The sequence below is a fragment of the Tachyglossus aculeatus genome, chromosome 2 (assembly GCF_015852505.1).
Source record: "Tachyglossus aculeatus isolate mTacAcu1 chromosome 2, mTacAcu1.pri, whole genome shotgun sequence".
Lineage (NCBI taxonomy): Eukaryota > Metazoa > Chordata > Mammalia > Monotremata > Tachyglossidae > Tachyglossus > Tachyglossus aculeatus.
The window spans coordinates 32,144,450-32,166,244 of NC_052067.1; the positions used below are offsets into that span (position 1 = coordinate 32,144,450).

Genomic DNA, 21,795 nt, shown 5'->3' on the forward strand with positions numbered 1-21,795 from the left:
GCACGCGCGTCGGGAGCGTGCACGAGGGGCCGACAGCCACCCTCCGCTACGTGCGCGCTCCCGACGCGCCTGCGCAATGGAGAGAGCTGGAGTCCTCATTCATTCATTCACTCAATCGTATTTATTGAGCGCTTACCGTGTGCAAAGCACTAAGCGTTTAGTACGCACGCGCGTCGGGAGCGTGCACGAGGGGCCGACCGCCACCCTCCGCTACGTGCGCGCTCCCGACGCGCCTGCGCAATGGAGAGAACTGGAGTCCTCATTCATTCATTCACTCAATCGTATTTATTGAGCGCTTGCTGTGTGAAGAGCACTAAGCGTTTAGCACGCTTACTACGGAAGCGCATCGGGAGCCTGCACGAGGGGCCGACAGCTACCCTCCGCTACGTGCGCGCTCCCGGCGCGCGTGCATAATGGAGAGAGAGCTGGAGTCCTCATTCATTCATTCAATCGTATTTATTGAGCGCTTACTGTGTGCAGAGCACTAAGCGCTTAGTCCGCACGCAGGTCGGGAGCGTGCACGAGGGGCCGACAGCCACCCCGCGTACGTGCGCGCTCCCGACGCGCGTGCGCAATGGAGAGAGAGCTGGAGTCTTCATTCATTCATTCACTCAATCGTATTTATTGAGCGCTTAGTACGCACGCGCGTCGGGAGCTTGCACGAGGGGCCGACAGCCACCCTTTGCTACGTGCGCGCTCCCGACGCGCGTGCGCAACGGAGAGAGAGCTGGAGTCCTCATTCATTCAATCGTATTTATTGAGCGCTTACTGTGTACAGGGCACTAAGCGCTTAGCCCGCACGCGCGTCGGGAGCGCGCACGAGGGGCCGACAGCCACCCCCCCACGTGCGCGCGTACTTGTCCTTCCCAAGCGCTTAGTACAGTGCTCTGCACATCGTAAGCGCTCAATAAATACGATTGCTGATGACGGAGTCCTCACTCATTCACGCACTCCACCGTATTTATTGAGCGCTTACTGCGCGCGCGAGGGGCCGCCAGCCAGCCCCGCGCGACGTGCGCGCTCCCGACGCGCGTGCGCAACGGAGAGAGAGGGGGGGGGGGAGTCGTCCAACGGGGCTCGTCTGCGCGCGCTCCTCCCCCCGGCCGCGGGCACGCCCACGCCCGCCCGCGCCAGGGGGCGTGGCCTGGTGGAGGTGGGGGGGGGCGCGCGCCGGATCGGGGCCCGTTGATTGGCTGCCGGGGCCGCCGCGGAGGGGGGGGAGGGAGGAGGAGGTAACGGCCGTTGCGGGAGCGAGCGTGGTCACGTGCTCTAAGCCTGTTCTCTTTCGGGTCGGGTCGGGCCAAAACGGCCCGGTTCACGTGCGCCCGGGAGAGGGAGGAGGAGGAGGAGGAGGAGGGTGTAAGAGCGCGAGCCTGAGCCCCAGCGGGACATCCCTTCTGCACTGCAGGTAAAAAAGCAAAAAAAAAAAAAAAAAAAAAAAACCATTAAAAAAGAAAAAAAAAGCAGGAAAAACAACAAATGCATCCCCCAGCGCCTATCCCCGTGTAGGCCCCGCAGCCGGCCCTGAACTCCTAGCACGCCTCCTTGATTGGTTTGGTTAGTGATTTGGTGGGCTGGAGGAGCGCAGGCACCACTGCCACCCACTCATTCAGTCAGTCGTATTGATTGAGCGCTTACTGTGTGCAGGGCACTGCACTAAGCGCTTGGGAGGTACAAGTTGGATAGGACAAGTTGGGAAGTACCAGCAATCAATCAGTCGTATTTATGGAGCGCTTACTGTGTGCAGGGCACTGCGCTAAGCGCTTGGGAGGTGCAAGTTGGAAAGGACAAGTTGGGAAGTACACATGGGGCTCAAGCAGGAAGTACCAGCAATCAGTCAGTCGTATTTATGGAGCGCTTACTGTGTGCAGGGCACTGGACTAAGCGCTTGGGAGGTACAAGTTGGAAAGGACAAGTTGGGAAGTACACCTGGGGCTCAAGCAGGAAGTACCAGCAATCAATCAATCGATAGTATTTATTGAGTGCTTACTGTGTGCAGGGCACTGCACTAAGCGCTTGGGAGGTACAAGTTGGAAAGGACAAGTTGGGAAGTACACATGGGGCTCAAGCAGGAAGTACCAGCAATCAATCAGTCGTATTTATTGAGCATTTACTGTGTGCAGGGCACTGCACTAAGTGCTTGGGAGGTACAAGTTGGAAAGTACACATGGGGCTCAAGCAGGAAGTACCAGCATTCGATCGTATTTATTGAGCGCTTACTGTGTGCAGGGCACTGGACTAAGCGCTTGGGAGGTGCAAGTTGGAAAGGACAAGTTGGGAAGTACACATGGGGCTCAAGCAGGAAGTACCAGCAATCAATCAGTCGTATTTATGGAGCGCTTACTGTGTGCAGGGCACTGCACTAAGCGCTTGGGAGGTACAAGTTGGGAAGGACACATGGGGCTCAAGCAGGAAGTACCAGCAATCAATTGATGGTATTTATTGAGCGCTTACTCTGTGCAGGGCACTGCACTAAGCGCTTGGGAGGTACAAGTTGGGAAGTCCACATGGGGGCTCAAGCAGGAAGTACCAGCAATCAATCGGTCGTATTTATTGAGCGCTTACTGTGTGCAGAGCACTGCACTAAGCACTTGGGAGGTACAAGTTGGAAAGGACAATTTGGGAAGTACACATGGGGCTCAAGCAGGAAGTACCAGCAATCAATCAGTCGTATTTATTGAGCGCTTACTGTGTGCAGGGCACTGCACTAAGCGCTTGGGAGGTGCAAGTTGGAAAGGACAAGTTGGGAAGTACACATGGGGCTCAAGCAGGAAGTACCAGCAATCAATCAGTCGTATTTATGGAGCGCTTACTGTGTGCAGGGCACTGCACTAAGCGCTTGGGAGGTACAAGTTGGGAAGGACACATGGGGCTCAAGCAGGAAGTACCAGCAATCAATCGATCGTATTTATTGAGCGCTTACTGTGTGCAGGGCACTGCACTAAGCGCTTGGGAGGTACAAGTTAGAAAGGACACATGGGGCTCAAGCAGGAAGTACCAGCAATCAATCAATCGTATTTATTGAGCACTTACTGTGTGCAGGGCACTGCACTAAGCGCTTGGGAAGGACAAGTTGGGAAGTACCCATGGGGCTCAAGCAGGAAGTACCAGCAATCAATTGATCGTATTTATTGAGCACTTACTGTGTGCAGGGCACTGCACTAAGCGCTTGGGAGGTGCAAGTTGGAAAGGACAAGTTGGGAAGTACACATGGGGCTCAAGCAGGAAGTACCAGCAATCAATCAATCGTATTTATTGAACGCTTACTGTGTGCAGAGCACTGGACTAAGCGTTTTGGAGGTACAAGTTGGAAAGGACAAGTTGGGAAGTACACATGGGGCTCAAGCAGGAAGTACCAGCAATCAATCAGTCGTATTTATTGAGCGCTTACTGTGTGCAGGGCACTGCACTAAGCGCTTGGGAGGTACAAGTTGGGAAGGACACATGGGGCTCAAGCAGGAAGTACCAGCAATCAATCAATTGATCGTATTTATTGAGTGCTTACTGTGTGCAGGGCACTGCACTAAGCGCTTGGGAGGTACAAGTTGGAAAGTACACATGGGGCTCAAGCAGGAAGTACCAGCAATCGATCGTATTTATTGAGCGCTTACTCTGTGCAGGGCACTGCACTAAGCGCTTGGGAGGTGCAAGTTGGAAAGGACAAGTTGGGAAGTACACATGGGGCTCAAGCAGGAAGTACCAGCAATCAATCAGTCGTATTTATTGAGCGCTTACTGTGTGCAGGGCACTGCACTAAGCGCTTGGGAGGTACAAGTTGGAAAGGACAAGTTGGGAAGTACACATGGGGCTCAAGCAGGAAGTACCAGCAATCAATCAGTCATATTTATTGAGCGCTTACTGTGTGCAGGGCACTGCACTAAGCGCTTGGGAGGTACAAGTTGGAAAGGACACATGGGGCTCAAGCAGGAAGTACCAGCAATCAATCGATCGTATTTATTGAGCGCTTACTGTGTGCAGGGCACTGCACTAAGCGCTTGGGAGGTACAAGTTAGAAAGGACACATGGGGCTCAAGCAGGAAGTACCAGCAATCAATCAATCGTATTTATTGAGCACTTACTGTGTGCAGGGCACTGCACTAAGCGCTTGGGAGGTGCAAGTTGGAAAGGACAAGTTGGGAAGTACACATGGGGCTCAAGCAGGAAGTACCAGCAATCAATCAATCGATCATATTTATTGAGCGCTTACTGTGTGCAGGGCACTGCACTAAGCGCTTGGGAGGTACAAGTTGGAAAGGACAGGTTGGGAAGTACACATGGGGCTCAAGCAGGAAGTACCAGCAATCAATCAATCGTATTTATTGAGCGCTTACTGTGTGCAGAGCACTGGACTAAGCGCTTGGGAGGTACAAGTTGGGAAGTACACATGGGGCTCAAGCAGGAAGTACCAGCAATCAATCGATCGTATTTATTGAGCGCTTTCTGTGTGCAGGGCACTGGACTAAGCGCTTGGGAAGTCCAAGTTGGCAACATATAGAGACAATCCCTACCTAACGGTGGGCTCACAGTCTAAAAGGGGGAGACAGAGAACAAAACCAAGCATACTAACAAAATAAAATAAATAGAATAGATAGGTACAACTAAAATAGAGTAATAAATATGTACAAACATATATATATATACAGGTGCTGTGGGGAAGGGAAGGAGGTAAGGAGGGGGGCGAGGGGGAGAGGAAGGAAGGGGCTCAGTCTGGGAAGGCCTCCTGGAGGAGGTGAGAAGTCTCCGTCCCAACCACAGCAGCGAGCAAACCCACCCCCAAATCCCGAATTTTGTCATTTTAGGAGGGGGAAAGGGTTTGGGCCACCTTGTACTTCCCAAGCGCTTAGTAATAATAATAATAATTTTGGTATTTGTTAAGCGCTTACTATGTGCCAAGCACTGTTCTAAGCACTGGGGAGGTTACAAGGTGACCAGGTTGTCCCACGTGGGGCTCCCAGTCTTCATCCCCATTTTACAGGTGAGGGAACTGAGGCCCAGAGAAGTGAAGTGACTTGCCCAAAGTCACACAGCTGACAAGCGGTGGAGTGGGATTTGAACCCATGACCTCTGACTCCCAAGCCCGGGCTCTTTCCACTGAGCCATGGTGATCAGGTTGTCCCATGGGGTGGCTCTGCACACAGTAAGTGCTCAATAAATGCGATTGATTGGGGGTTCACCCATCCTTATATAAAAAAAAAGTATTTGTTAAGCGCTTACTACATGCAAAGCACTGTCCACTCCAGAGGGGGCCAAAACTTGGCAGGGGTTTCCCATTTTTCATGGCCATGTGGACTATCTAAGACCTGCTACTGAGTTTGGAAATAATGATAATAATGATGGAATATATTAAACGCTTACTATGTGCAAAGCACTGTTCTAAGCGCTGGGGGGGATACAAGGTGATCAGGTTGTCCCACGTGGGGCACACAGTCTTCATCCCCGTTTTACAGATGAAGTCACTGAGGCTCAGAGAAGTTAGGTGGCTTGCCCAAGGTCACACAGCAGACGTGTGGGGGAGCCGGGATTAGAATCCGTGACCTCGGACTCCCAAGCCCGTGCTCTTTCCACTGAGCCACGCTGCTTCTAATTTTTCATGGCCCCATGGACTATCTAGGACCTGCTTCTGAGTTTGGAAATAATAATAATAATAATGACGATGGCATTTATTAAGTGCTTACCATGTGCAAAGCACTGTTCTAAGTGCTGGGGAGGTTACAAGGTGATCAGGTTGTCCAATGGGGGCTCACAGTCTTCATCCCCATTTTACAGTTGAGGTCACTGAAGCTCAGAGAAGTTAAGTAACTTGCCCAAGATAACACAGCAGACACGTGGGGGAGCCGGGATTAGAATCCATGACCTCTGACTCCCAAGCCCGTGCTTTTTCCACTGAGCCACACTTTTTCTAATTTTTCATGGCCTCGTGGACTTTCTAGGACCTGCTTCTGAGTTTGGAAATAATAATAATGGTGATGGCATTTATTAAGCGCTTACTATGTGCAGAGCACTGTTCTGGGGAGGTTACAAGGTGATCAGATTGTCCCATGGGGGGCTCACAGTCTTCATCCCCATTTTACAGTTGAGGTCACTGAGGCTCAGAGAAGTTAAGTGACTTGCCCAAGGCCACATAGTAGATGTGTGGGGGAGCTGGGATTAGAACCCATGACCTCCGACTCCCAAGCCCGTGCTTTTTCCACTGAGCCACATAGCTTCTAATTATTCATGGCCACATGGCTATGAGTATGGAAATAATAATAATAATGATGATGGCATTTATTAAGCGCTTACTATGTGCAGAGCACTGTTCTAAGCGCAGGGGAGGTTACAAGGTGATCAGGTTGTCCCACGGGGGGCTCACAGTCTTCATTCCCATTTGACAGATGAGGGAACTGAGGCCCAGAGAAGTTAAGTGACTTGCCCAAAGTCACACAGCTGACAAATGGCGGAGCTGGGATTTGAACCCCTGACCTGACTCCCAAGCTCGTGCTCTTTCCACTGAGCCACACTGCTGCTCTCATGTGATCTCTGTGGCCCGCAGTGTTTACGTTTCTTCGTGACTCCAAAGAAAGTACGTAGCGTGCTTTTTGAGGGTGAAATTCATTGCACATTGGCTCTTGGTGGAACTTAATTTCGGATGCACTGTTCCAAATGAACGGCTTATTCGGGAAGGGTTTTTAGGCCAAAACATGTGCTGTGCATTTATAGCTAAAATTTGCAACTGGAACAACCACGTATCTACCTTCAGAGCTTAGAACAGTGCTCAGCACATAGTAAGCACTTAACAAATACCATCATTATTATTTCTGCTCCAAACTGTTATCCCCAGTTTATTCAATGGTGGCAATACACCAGATGCTTCAGATGAAGCATCGTAGAGCCGAAGTTAAGTGACAGTTGTGTTGAAAGTTCTTTCAGTCATCATCAATCGTATTTATTGATTTATTCCAAGTTATTCCAAGTCATTCCAAGTTATTCCAAGTCATTCCAAGTTATTCATGTCTGTCATTTTGGGTCCATTTATATGGTGGAATTGTTTCTGAACGAATGGCGCCTCTTCCCCCGGTGACTTTCAGGTACAGATGTAGTTAGGTTTCATGTACAATTTGATATTTTGCTTAGCACGTAGGAAAGATGCATACAAATATATGGAGACAAGAGTTATTTGATCCTCTGAGCTATAACGTCCCGTATCACCCCATAACCTGGGCTGAACCTCTATATTTTTAGAAGCAAAATATTATTGTTAAGTCCTCTGTGAATACCCTAACTGTGAAATCAGGCCTCCGAGTTGTGGGCCTTGTTTCACTCCCCCCAATAGTTTAGAATTGACTTGAAGGGGACAGTGGTTTCCTATATCAACCACTGTGAGGTGATGGTGATTTATAGAAATAATCTTTGACACCTTGGTATATAATGCTTGCAACATCCTGAATTTGACTTTTACATGCTTTATATTTTCCTTTTTCGGACCCAATTTCATAGCCCCTGTGACTGTTAGTTCTAATAGATTGGTTACTGATCACAATTGCCTTGTCTAGTCAGCATGTGTACATTTTTGTCCCCAGTTAGGTTCCATGAAGATAGTGATCTAATTCTTTGTTTTTCCCACCCAAGTACCTGCTTGAGTGTTCAGCACACAATAAATAAATATTGGAGATTGATTATTCTTAGCCTCCTTAGCCCTAGGAGAAATCAGTTATATTGCTTAGTGACCGGGAAGGGGTGAAGCCGACGCAGTTTTTATAAATTTGTTGAACTATAAAGACCTTAGTATATTGGACTGGATCTTCAGTTAGGGGAGTCACTCGGAATAGAGTAGGAGAGTTATGTATTTTTTTTAAGCTTCTTTTTAACTTCTCTTCCCACCTTACAGAGAGAACCAATGCATGCACACCTGCAGTCAATTTTGGTTAGCTTTGTGGTAACCTTAATGAAGGTTCCAAGAATTTCTGAGCAACTGTGTCTGACTTAATTAACTTGTTGACACATAGTAACCACTCAGCAATACCACTAAAAAACCCCCAAAAGCAACCTATCTGTAACTGACCAAATCTTATTCAGTTTTTAGGCTCCCATGGGAGGGTATTAATCACCTTCTTATCTATCACTGCAAGTATTTATTATCAGCTTTTTCCAGTTGTTCCCTGTTTGTCACTACTATCTCTAAAGTATAGTTAATGATGTTGAATAAAGGAAAATAATGTTTCCTTTACACTTGACACTCTTCTTTTCCTAAAAAAATGCTCTACTCACTATGTGTTGCCAACTTGTACTTCCCAAGCTCTTAGTACAGTACTCTGCACACAGTAAGTGCTCAATAAATACGATTGATGATACTCACGTTATTTTGAAATGTCCTATTTTCTTTTCTCTTGTCTTTGTTATTTTAAAGCCCTCTGCTAACCATTCCCAGTAGATGTAGTATAGGAGGAGAATGATTAGACTCCATAGTTCCTCGAAAGGGCCCAGCGTGTCCGTAGATGCAAACACAGAAGGAAGCAAAATGTAAAAAATCCTTTCAGGGAATTTTTACCAGTTTCCCTGTTTACCTGGGGGCTGGTATTGTAGCTACTCTTCCCCAGCATCCCCCTTTTTATCCTTTGACTTTTCCATTTCTTCCCTTTTGTCCACTTGAATATTGTCTTAATATTATGGACTTCCTGATTCCGTCCTTTAGTCGGCACTTTCGTTGTGGGCAGGGAATGTATCTGTTATACTCTCCCAAGCTCTTAGTACAGTGCTCCTCACACAGTAAGGGCTCAATAAATACGAGTGACTGACCTGTCTTCTGCCTGTCCCTTTTTTACTCCACTAGGCCTTGAGAGGGACATTGGGTCGTTAGTTCCTTTGACCAGTCAATCAATGGTATTTACTGAGCACCCACTATGCGCAGAACACTGTACTAAGTGCTTGGAAGAATACAAGACAGCAGAATTGGCAGAAACGTTCCCTGCCCATAAGGTTGTGTTTAGGCCTGTCGACTAAGGTGGCACCTTAGTGAATGTGTTCAAAAAGGTACATTAAGGTTAAATATCCCAAATAATCCTTTATCTTAAGTATGTGATAGTTGTGTTCATTGTACTCAGCCCAATGCAGCAGATTATTTAGGGGGCTATCAAAATTTCCAGGTTAAAAATTGACATTGGGAAAACATTTTTCCTCATCAACCACCTTGGGTGGCTGATAAACTTTAAAGTACATGCAGTTTAAGGTAAATTTTGCTAGAAAGTGTAGCTTGATGGATTTAAACGGCAGCCAAATATTATTCTCCCCTAATTGTGGCTCTTGGTGGGATAACAATAGTGATAATAATAGCGGTATCTGTTAAGCAGCTACTAGGTGCTAAGCACTCCCATGTGTGGGAATAGTAGTGAGATGAGGTCTTAGAATGAACTGAAACCAAGAGAAAGCAGATGAAGTCACAAGTGAAGAAAGAACCAATAAAGTGACTCGAAGCCCTGAGAACTTGCCGTGACTTTAAATTGTAGAATGCCATTTCCATCCTGGCATGACAGGAATGTAATTGGGAGAAGAGAACCATGAAAAAAAAAATCACCTATTGGAATATGTGAATGGGAGCTTGCTGACCCATAGTGACTAATAACTGGGAAGAACCAGTTCCTGCCTCATTGCCCTTCCAGTTCCAAAGCTGACAGAGCACTTGGAGATATTGTGAGATGTTTCAAGAAAGTACTGTAAAATCAGAGGAAGTGCCACATTTTATGACCTCTGGAGACAGCTTTCCTTTGCCAGAAGAGACGTGTTTAAAATCCAGTCAAGTGTGGCCTGACATGTTTATCTATGGTCTTACAACCTATTGACATCTATTTTAGTGAAGATTTACTGGCACTGTGAACAGAATACCAGGTCTCAGAGAGAGAGAGAGAGGCTGCTACACATAACAATAGAGAGGTGAAGGACTGGACATTAATAGTTAAGCAGGTTATTTAAAAGTGTGAAATCTGAGCAGGACCTAGTTACACCTAATAGAGATATTTTGAAGATTTAACAGCTCAGACTTTGGATTACTGACTTCTTGCTTACTGAAAAGAATTAACACCAAGAGCAAGCCTGCAAATACTTGGGCTTCCATCAACTGAATGGAATCAACTATGCCAAAGTTAAAAGCTGGAGATAACATTCCCCTTAAATGCGAAGAAACCAGAAAAAAAACTTACTTCAGTGAAGGCAATAAGACTCAAGGCAATAACTGCTTTGTGTGCCAGTTTTAACATATTCATTTGGTATTATAAAATGGCCCAATTCTGATCTGGAGGCCATCACACATAAAATCAGAGTGTTAATTACAGAACATTGTAGGCATCACCTGAAAGCTGCAATCAAGAGGTTCACACTACCATATGAAGAAGGAAGAGGAGTAATTAACGTTTACAGTCTTTATTACTCTCAGATTGCAAACCTGAGGGACTATTTTTACAGCAAGTCAGATTGTAACCTGTATAAATTGGTCATTAAAACTGATCACAGTTTCACATCACTAAAGCTTGGGAATATTGGGAACACAGTACTATGTAGCAGCAAATCTACAAATAATTCGGCAGTGGATGAAGGCCTGGAACAGTAAAGAGTTCCTCGGTATCAGTTTACCTCAAATTGTTTAGATAAAATGATCGAGTTTGTGGCCGAATCGGAGCTTGCTATTGGTTTAAAATCAAGGGTTTACTCTAAAGGTAGGGGATGAGATGATTGGCACTAAAAATCACACCTAGTCTGAAAACGTGCTTGGAAAGTGTAGCTTTATGGTGGCTGAGAAATCGCACATGCAAATGGAGGATGTACTACCTTGGCAACTGTGAATTACACCAACAGGCACAATGTTGCTAGGATTGCACATAATCAGAAGAGCCCAAGCAAGCGGGTATGCAGGGAACTAGAGGGGTGAAAACAGGAAGTTAGGCATTGAAAACCGAGACCTTATAGTCCTTATAGATTGTTGGGGTTTCATTTTCTAGACAAACAGATGAACTTGGTGTAGTCTTGTTTGGACTGAATTTGTCTCTTAGGCGGTCGGCGTAACGTCTTTTCAGTGCTTAGCATTCGATCCATCACGATTGGGCCGTCTTTTGTAGTGTATCGTGTACTTTCCCAAGCGCTCAGTACAGCGCTCTGCACACAGCAAGCGCTTACTAAACACGATGAACGAATCTTTCTGTCTTTGTCAGAACCACTTTTTTTGTAAAAGTTTTGCATGGACTTTATGCCCAAAGTGGTCAAAACCCAAATCACTAGGAGAGTGATAGCGCTGTCAGACTTAGCTGCAGGCATTTGGCATATTTGATGCAGAAAAGAATCTACCTATCCCTTTTCTTTGGTACCATGGCATCATGCTTTGTGGCATGCGGCGTTATTCCGTGCGATGTCATTGTGTCGTGTTCAGGATAATGACATTGGATGCCAGCCTTCTGAAACCCCTGATCTATAGAGTTCCTTTGGGGAACCTCTGACCACCATCCTTGTTCCAAAGTCATCGTGTTCTCCTCGGCACAGCCTCCGCTTTCTATTCAGGCTGGACCTGTTTAACTCTTTAATGGTTCCCGTTCCTTCCAAAGTTGCACCTGAGCGATCATCCTTCCTGCCCCAGGCCACTGCCTCTCTGACAGCGCGCCTGCAGCCCACATTGCATCCCTCCCTGATGCACCATCAGGCTCCTAAGGTTATGTTCTGCGCCAGTTGCCGGTTTGGCATGTCATTATTAGTAGAATTAGGGAAGCAGCATGGCCTAGTGGATAGGGCATGGTTCTGAGAGTCAGAAGGTCATGGGTTCTAATCCCAGCTCCGCCACTTGTTTGCTGTGTGGCCTTGGGCAAGTCACTTGACTTCTCTAGGCCACAGTTACCTCATCTGTAAAAAGGGGATTGAGACTGTGAGCCCCACCTCTCCACCCCAGCGCTAACTACAGTGCTTGACACATAGTAAACGCTTAACAAATACCATAGTTATTATTATTAGAATTTACTGAGCGTTTACTGTGTGCAAAGTACGGTTCTAGAGAAACCGAGAGGCCTAGTGGAAGCGCTTTGCGGATTAAATCCTACTTTCTCCTACTTAGACTGTGAGTCCCAGGTGGGCAGGGAACATTTCCAATCTTATTGTTCTGTGTATGCTCCAGGATTTAGTCCAGTAAGTGCTTAACCAATACCATTATTATTATTACTAAGTGTCTGGGAGAGTAGAATAGTGTCAGTAGAAATGATCGCTTCTACATGTCTCGAGGACTTTACAATCTAGTTAGGGAGACCGATATTAAATTACAATTAGGGGAAGCAACAGAGAATGCGGATATGCTGTGTTGCTTAGTGGAAAGAGCCCGGGCTTGGGAGTCAGAGGGCATGGGTTCTAATCCCGGCTCCACCACTTCTCAGCTGTGTGACTTTGGGTAAATCACTTCACTTCTCTGTACCTCAATTACCTAATCTGTAAAATGGGGATTAAGACTGTGAGCCCCACGTGGGACAATCTGATTACTTTGTATCTCCCCCAGCACTTAGAAGAGTGCTTGGCACATAGTAAGCGCTTAAGAGTACCATTATTATTATAGGTACATAAGTGCTGTGGAGTGAGTACCTAAGTACTTGGGGGTATGGACTTCTTTGCATAGGTGATGCAGTAGGCTAGGGAATAGGGTGGGAGAGGACAATTTAGGGAAAACTTCCTGGAGGAGATGCTTTTAGTAGGGTTTTGCAGCAGGGGAGAGTGGTGGCCTTCCAGATATGAAGGGAGAGGGAGTTTCAGGCAGGAGGGAGGACTCGAGGAAGTGACTGATGGCAAGAATGTGAGCCCCATGTGGGGCAGAGATTGTGTTTGACCTGATTAGCTCATATCTACCTCAGCGTTTAGTACAAATACCATAAAACAAATATTGTTTACAAAAAGAGACAGAAGTACAGGTTGGTATTAGAGGACCCAAGTGTGTGGACTGGGTTGTAGTGGGAGAGAAATAGAAATAGGCACTGGGGAGAACCCTGACTGAGTACCCTCAAGCCAGTGAAAAGGAGTTCTGTTTGATGCAGAGATGGATGGTCATTCAATCAGTGGTACTTATTGAGTGCTTACTTTGTGCAGAGCACTGTAAGAAGCTCTTGGGAGAGCACAGTACAACAAATATGGAAGACATGTTCCCTGCCCACCAGAGGGTGAGACAGACATTAATATACACTATAGATATGCATCTCAGTGCTGTGGGATTGAGGGTGGGCTGACTGTCTAGTGCCTAAAGAGAACAGATCCAAGTGCATAGGTGACACAGAAGGGAGAGGGAGTAGGGGAGATGTAATTTGAGTAAGGCTTTGCAGGTGGACAGAGTGGTTTTCTGTCATATATGGAGGAAGAGGAAGTTCCAGGTCAAAGGGAGGATGTGGGCAAGGGGTTGGCAGTGAGATAGATGAGAATGCAGTTCAGTGAGCAGACTGGTGCTAAAGGACCAAAGTGTGTGTTGACTGTCGTAGGAAATTGGTGAGGAAAGTTAAGAGGGGGTGAGCTGGGCAACCATGGGAGGTTTTTGAAGAGTTGGGGAGATATGGACCGAATCTTTTAGCTAAAAGATCTGGGCAGCAGAGTGAAGTAAGGACTAGAGAGGCAGGGAGGAGGTTGATGCAGTACTTACGGTGGGTCACAGGTGCTCGGATCGGCTAATAGTTTGGAGAGGTGGGGGGAGTCTGGTGATGTGAAAATAGGCTGGACAGGATGTGGTAACTGACTGAATATGCAGGGTGAAAGAGAAGTCAACGATAATACCAAGGTTATGTGCGCTGGTAAGACGTGGAGGGTGTTGGTGCTGTTTACAATAAGGGGAAAGTCAGGGGGAGGAAATGGTTTGGGAGAGGAGATGAGTTCAGTTTTGGACATAAGTTTGAGGTGTTGGTAGGACATCCCAGTAGAGATATCCTAAAGACAAGAGGAAATGTGAGATTGCTTAGAGAAGCAGATTACAGAATCATCTGTGCAGAGATGGTAGTTGAAGCTGTGGGAGCAAAAGAGTGGATGGTCTGCAGCTGGCCCAGAATTCATTCATTCATTCATTCAATTGTATTTATTGAGCGCTTACTGTGTGCAGAGCACTGTACTAAGCGCTTGGGAAGTACAAGTTGGCACATGTAGAGATGGTCCCTATGTGTGGAGGGAGTCCTTTGTAGACAGAGATAATGTTCATTCGGTCATTCAATCATATTAATTGAGCACTTACTGGATACAGAGCACTGTACTAAGCACTTGGGAAAGTACAATACAACAGTAAACAGTGACATTGCAGGCCACAGAGAGCTTACAGTCTAGCCTCCAGTGCTTAATACAGTGCATAGCGCATAGTAAATTCTTAACAAATACCAGAAAAACTAAAACAGATTACTAGAAAAGCTTGCTGCCAGGATGATGTTTTCCCTTAGTTTGTTTAAATTGGCCTTGTTAGGCCTTTAATAAAGTCGATTACGTTGGTGTGCACATTTTTGAACTGTTTTTTTCCTGATTATTTTAAAAATCACTGTCTTCATTTATATTTTTCTATAACAGGAGGATAAACTTTCAGTAACAAGTAAAGAAGCTTCATTAGAAGAAGCACTGAGGCATTGCTTAACGTAAGTGAAGATAAATAAAATATAGATTAAGAAGAAAATATTACTGTTTGGGTTATTTACATCCTGAATCCATCAGCAAAGCTGCTCCTGTGTGGCAGAAATAATGTGACAAGTGGAGGCTAATTAAGACGTTTCTTTTTTGAATTTTCAGCTCACCTCTTACTACAATTGATAACTTTTTTTGCTTAAACTGGAGTAGCCAAAGGTCAGATTTTGACTAACTTGTTTGGGATCATATTGTTTAAGGGGTTTTGCAAGTGAGAGAACTTTACTCTGAAGTTTTGTAAGCGGGATAATCTGATGGAGTACCTGCCAAAATATATAAATGAGTGGGCTGTTCAGTTTATATCCTCCATAGACTCTTCCTTAATAGTGAGTATTGACAGTATGCTCCAAAACTTCAAATATGCCTCCTTTATCACCATATTCAAGAAGAAAGGATGGAGATCGGATCTACAAAGGGAACTCATTGCTCTCAGTATTCATTCATTCATTCATTCAATCGTATTTATTGAGCGCTTACTGTGTGCAGAGCACTGTACTAAGCGCTTGGGAAGTACAAGTTGGCAACATATAGAGACGGTCCCTACCCAACAGTGGGCTCACAGTCTAGAAAGTGGGCTCACAGTCCTTATTACTATGTGCCAGGCACTGTCCTAAGCACTGGGGCAGATTTGGACACAGTTCTTTTCCTGCATGGAGTTTACAGTGTAAGAGCGAGAGAGAGCAGATGTTATTCCTATTTTAGAGAAAAGTAAACTAACACAGATGAGTACGTTGCCCACGGTCACACAGCAGGCAGGTTTCTTCTCTGGGCCTAGAACTTAGGTTTTCTGACTCCCAGCCCCACATTCATTCATTCATTCAGTCGTATTTATTGAGCGCTTACTGTGTGCAGAGCACTGTACTAAGCGCTTGGGAAGTACAAGTCGGCAACATATTGAGACGGTTCCTACCCAACAACGGGCTCACAGTCTAGAAGGGGGAGACAGACGACAAAACAAAACATGTAGACAGGTGTCAAAATCATCAGAACAAATAGAATTAAAGCTATATGCACATCATTAACAAAATAAAAAGAATAGTAAATATGTACTAAACGTTTTCCAATGGCTGTTAACATTGTCCAAATATTTCCTAACATAGTGTTGTGATGACCCAGCCAAGAGGAAAAAGCCTCAGTTGTATTTTCAACACAGTCTTATAGATGTCCCTTAAATATCTGATGCAGAAAGAAATATTTGCTACCACCAGCATCTGAATCTTCCTTGCCCCATAGCAGGGCATTGGAGAATTTCATTGTTTGGAGAAAGTCTTGTAGACAGATAACCTCTACCTAATCAACGGGTAACAAATATCCTATGAATTGTACATACCAGTGTAAAAAAACAAACAAGCAAACAGTCCATGGGGAGGGGCGGGGGGTTGATAAAGAATTTGCACTTAATTACAAAGCTCTGGTACCTCATTTGCTCTCACACAGACTTGTTTTCGAAAAAGAATTCAGCTCAAAAATGAATTTGAATTGCACCCAGATGAGGTAACTGAGCACCAGAGAATTCATTCATTCACTCCTCCTTCCTCTCCCCCTCGTCCCCCTCTCCATCCCCACCATCCCACCTCCTTCCCTTCCCCACAGCACCTGTCCACATGTATATATGTTTGTACACATTTATTACTCCATCTATTTACCTATTTCACTTGTACATATCCATTCCATTTATTCCATGGCCTAGTGAATAGAGTATGGGCTTGCGAGTCAGAAGTTCATGGGTTCTAATCCTAGCTCCACCACTTGTTTGCTGTGTGATCTTGAGCAAGTCACTGCACTTCTCTGTGCTTCAGTTACTTCATCTGTAAAATGGGGATTAAGACTGTGAGCCTTATGTGGGTCCAGGGACTGTGTCCAACCTGATTCGCTTTCATCCACTCCAGCGATTAGTACAATGCCTGGCACCTAGAATGCGCTTAACAAATACCACAGTTATTATTATTACAAAAATTCAGTGAGAAGTTTAGGTGCACAAGTGCTGAGCTGATAATGTGGATTTGAGTTGGGGAGAAGGAAAAGTAAGTAAAGATTCCTTGAGGAGGTAGGACTTCAGATGGGAGAACAGTGCTCTGGCACATTTGTAGGGGAAATCAATTAATAAATCAATCGTATTTATTGAGCACTTACTGTGTGCAGAGTACTGTACTAAGTGCTTGGGAAGTACAAGTTGGCAACATATAGAGACAGTCCCTACCCAACAGTGGGCTCACAGTCTAGAAAGTGGGTAAGGGGAAAGGCATGAGCCAGGAATTCTTGGCAAGAATCAAACGTGAGGCTCAGTGAGAAGGTAAGTTTGAGAGGTATGGAGATTCTCATTTGGGGTGTAGTAGGAGAGTGGGTACGTAAGAGGGAAAAAGAAAATGTGTGCCTAATGGACATTAGGTCAGGCGGTCAGAAGCTTTTTGTTTGATATGCAGTTGAATGTGTGACCATTGGAAGCTTTGAGGACAGATGAAGAGGGGAAAGTCTGGGGACAGGAAGAAAGTCGATAGAGTAGTCAAGGCAGGGTATTGCCAAGATCCGGACCGAGGTGGTAGCTGGGAAATGTGATAGAGGAAAAGCTGTCAGCATCTAGCAACAGACTATGAGAGTTGAAAGCGTGAGAAATCAAAGATGATGCCAAGACTATGGGCTCTGGAAACTGGGAGGATTGGTGGTGGTGTCGACTGTGATGGGGAAATTAGGTGGAGGAGGGGATTGAGGAAGAAGGATGAGGAGTTCGGTGTTCAGCATATTGTGCTCAAGATGCTAGAGGGACATTGATGTAGAACTATCTTGCCAAGGGCTAGCCAGGTAAATTTGGGAGTGATTTCAGTAAAGACCGCCCACAAAAATAGGGGATGGGGAAATAATCCCAGTTTCCCTTTCCTGTTCTGGTTTTTAACCCATTCCCTCTACTTTCCCTTTCATCACTAATCTGCCTTTGCTTTATGCGACTTTCTCCTCACCTTGGGGCAGGGTAGAGTTCCCACTGCTCCAGAATGATTTGGGGGATTAGGCAGCAAGCTGAAAAGGTCCAGAATCTTTGGGAACCTCAATCCCAGTTTCCCTTTCCCATTCTGGTTTTTAACCCATTCCCTCTACTTTCCCTTTCATCACTAATCTGCCTTCGCTTTAGGCGACTTTCTCCTCACCTTGGGGCAGGGTAGAGTTCCCACTGCTTCAGAATGATTTGGGGGATTAGGCAGCAAGCTGAAAAGCTCCAGAATCTTTGGGAACCTCACCCTCTACCTACACACATGCCACTTCTAAGACTAATTTCCCCTTCAAAGAAAAAAGCACTTTGTGCATCTTTCATTTTGCCTTGGGTACCCAGCTCCTGTTTAAAACTCTGGATTTAGAATTAAATCATTTAGCGTATGATTTTTGAAGCACCTAATAATAATAATAATGATGGCATTTATTAAGCACTTACTATGTGCAAAGCACTGTTCTAAGCGCTGGGGAGGTTACAAGATGATCAGATTGTCCCACGGGGGGCTCACAGTCTACATTCCCATTTGACAGATGAGGGAACTGAGGCCCAGAGAAGTGAAGTGACTTGCCCAAAGTCACACAGCTGACAATTGGCGGAGCCGGGATTTGAACCCATGACCTCTGACTCCAAAGCCCGTGCTCTTTCCACTGAGCCACGCTGCTTCTCTAACCTAAAGGAGATTCTCAATTTGAGGATTTATCATTTTTGGTCAGCTTCCTTTTTAAAAAATGTATGTGAAGTACTTAGGAATGTATTTGAAGATTAATCCACATTTAATATAGCACAGTAAAACTTAAGACATATTGAAAATCCTATGGGCCTTAGCTGTGGGATCTGGTCTCATTTTTAGCACATTAAAATATGGTGTACTTGTAGCTTTACAGTTTATTCAGGTTTCACAGACATTACTGAAAACAAATCAGGCATTTCTTGTCTTTCAGGAAGTTAGGGAATCTTAAATCAAATACTTTGAAAGATGATTGGGGTAAAAATAGTGACACTTAACTGTATCTAAATACACACAAAAAAGCCTCGTATTAGAAATCTTAAATGTTTTAATCTTCTTGATTTACTTTAGACAGTCACGTGATGAGAAAATTGAGCTGCAGTAAATTTTTGTGCAGTTAGATCATGTGAGATTGGTATTTATGCAGTGCTTCTTTTGATCCTGAAGGTAATCCTTCGTAATCACAAACTTTTAAGATTACATGTTCTAAGATGATGTACTTTGCATTGGTAAAAATATATGGGATTGGAAAGTATGCTGAATAAGTGTATCATGAACACCCCTGTCCTGTTGAATTACATTTAGCTTTGTATTGATTTTGTAGTTTAGGCTTGGGTTTTGTATTGGCCGAACACTAGTTATCTTTCAAATATTGCTTGAAAAGTTAGCTTAAAATTAAATGAACCTTTCTTTCTATTCATCTTTCATTCTGTATGGTGAAACATTTTATATTATCTAGTCTAGTTGAATTGAAAAAGAAAGCTCCCAAAATAATTACTCCTGGTAATTGTGAGCATAATCAGTTGTATTATTTGAGCAATTACTCTGCAGAGTATTGTTCTATGTACTTCTTAGTTATTAAACCCCCTCCCTTGCCTTTGATTGTAAATTCCCCAGGGGATAGGGGCCACTTCTAATTCCCACATGTGTATTCTTTTCCAGTATGTAGTACAGTGCTTCACACAAAGTGCATAATAAATACTATTACTGCTACTGGGAAGAGTATAATAGTACAACAGTCAGTCCCCTGTCCTTTGTCCATTCACTTTTTTAGTGTTGAAGTTTTCCTAGAATGGTTTTTTTTTTTTTTAAACACAGAGTTTTTAGGTAATTTTTCCTTTAGGGTCATGTGACACTGTTAGGCAAATGAAATTCATCAGTTTCCTTATTAGATTAATCTAATTTTCCATGCTTACTTTCAAGTTAGCCTTGATATGGTACTTAAAATCAGTAATAGTACTGGCATGATGTCGGCAAGTAACATTATTTTCAGGATACTTCATGCACTTTACACTCTTAAAAATTTCAGTGTGGGAATTTTAAAGCTCTAACAAGAAAAGTGGTACCCTTTTTGATTTATTGGATTTGAATTAAGTGGCCAGGGTTGTTGTTTTTATTGATAAAGCTTTCACTTAAATCAAAGGTGAAGTCTCTTATGTACAAGAAGGTCATTATTTTGTCTTCAGTGCAATATTTTAGCCAGAAGAGTTTAGAATTGTTCAAATTTAGGAAGTCTTTTGTTTCAGAGGGCAGAGCTGCGAAACAAAGGCTTCCGAGGATATTTAATGTTGGGTGCCTAAAGATTATATGTCCATTTATTTTGACTTTATAGTAGGGTCACTAGAGCTATTCTAATGGTCTTAGCCTCAATTAATCAATTGTATTTATATAGAGCTTATTAGGTGCAGAGCACTGTTCTAAATGATTAGGAGAGTATAATACAACAGAGTTGGTAGACATGTTTCCTGCCCACGGTAAGCTTACCGTTTAGGCATTAATATAAGTGCATAAATTACGGATATGTACATAAGCATTCTGCAAATCCAAGTGCAAAGGCTACGCAGACACAAGACAAATTAGTCTGAAAGAAGCAATCTCCATTATATCCCTTTACGTCGTTGCACTCTTCATTTAAATGTACTGTGCCACCATAACCTGGTTTTTGTTTTTCAGCATAGGGACCCTGTTTCTTGTAATGCGTAGTAACCCTGTAATGATTACTCTCCTTTTGAAAAATGGTTGGAGCTCATTTCTAAGGCATAAGAATGGAGACCCTGAATGAAAGAATTACTTATTGTTAATGGTTTGCACAGTGCCACTTATACTCAGAGCTCTGCCAGTTTTGTCCATGGAATGCAATGAGTGAGTATGGTAAATTGTTCCGAAGTACATAAAGAGGTTTTTTGGGGTTTTTTTGGTCATGCAGCATGACTTAGTGGAAAGAGCATGGGCTGGGAGTCAGAGGTCGTGGGTTCCAATTCCGACTCCGCCACTTGTCAGCTGTGTGACTTTGGGCAAGTGACTTAACTTCTCTGTACCTCAGTTCCCTCATCTGTAAAATGGGGATTAAGACTATGAGCCTCATGTGGGACAACCTGATTACCTTGCATCTACCCCAGCACTTAGAACAGTGCTTGGCACATAGTAGGCACTTAACAAATATCATTATCAGTATTACTCTGTTGCTGTTCTGGTCTTCACTGCCTACCTTAGCCAACTTATTTTTCAGGTTTTCTCCTGGTCTTGTCAACTTTACAGTAGTCTGCCTTTGGCCAGCTTAAGTGGTTCTTCTATCATAAACCATCACCTCTGTTGCATAACCCTAGCAGATGTCTATTCACCCACTTAATGAGTCTAGACTATAGTCCTGATTCCCAGAGCTGTGGTCTTTCCACCGGACTAAAAGCCACCAGATTTTTCAAGTACTGCCCATGCTCTACTTTGGTCTTAGTGCAGCTCATTAAGCTCTATCTTCCTTATACATTCATTCATTCATTCATTTAATCATATTTATTGAGCGCTTACTGTATGCAGAGCACTGTACTAGGTGCTTGGAAAGTACAGTTCAGCAACAGAGACAATCCCTACCCAACAATGGGCTCACAGTCTAGAAGGGGGAGACAGAAAACAAAACAAGTAGAAAGGCATCAATAGCATCAAAATAGATAAGTAGAATTCTAGATATGTACATATTAATAAAATAACTAGAATAATAAATATGTACAAATGTACACAAGTGCTGTGGGGTAGGGAAGGGGATAGAGCAGAGGGAGGGAGTAGGGGCAATTCGGAGGGGGGCTCAGTCTGGGAAGGCCTCCTGGAGGAGGTGAACTCTCAGTAGGGTTTTGAAGCGGGGAAGAAAACTAGTTTGGCGGATGTGAGGAAGGAGGGCATTCCGGGCCAGAGGTAGGACGTGGGCCAGGGGTTGACGGCGGGAGAGGCGAGAATGAGGCACAGTGAGGAGGTTAGCGTAAGAGGAGCGGAGTGTGTGGGCTGGGCTGTAGAAAAAGAGAAGGGATGTGAGGTAGGAGGGGGCAAGGTGATGGAGAGCCTTGAAGCCAATAGTGAGGAGTTTTTACTTTATGCGAAGGTTGGAGGTTTTTGAGGAGCGGGGTGACATTCCCAGAGCGTTTCCGAAGAAAGATAATTCAAGCAGCAAAGTGAAGTATAGACT

The 21,795-nt window shown here is 44.6% G+C and overlaps 1 protein-coding gene across 5 annotated transcripts in view; it reads left to right on the plus strand.

Annotated features, from left to right (window-relative positions):
• The first annotated feature begins 1,323 nt into the window (after positions 1 to 1,323).
• The window catches only part of TBC1D5 (TBC1 domain family member 5), a 498,550-nt gene continuing 478,078 nt past the window's right edge, over positions 1,324 to 21,795 (plus strand). For 3 of the 5 annotated variants that reach the window (XM_038759929.1, XM_038759928.1, XM_038759927.1), the window contains exons 1-2: positions 1,324 to 1,408; positions 14,521 to 14,585. The gene's annotated coding sequence lies outside the window, so the exon portion shown is untranslated. Of the gene's footprint in view, positions 1,409 to 14,520; positions 14,586 to 18,716; positions 18,789 to 21,795 lie in introns of those variants that run through there. The other 2 variants (XM_038759930.1, XM_038759931.1) reach the window with 2 other exon arrangements.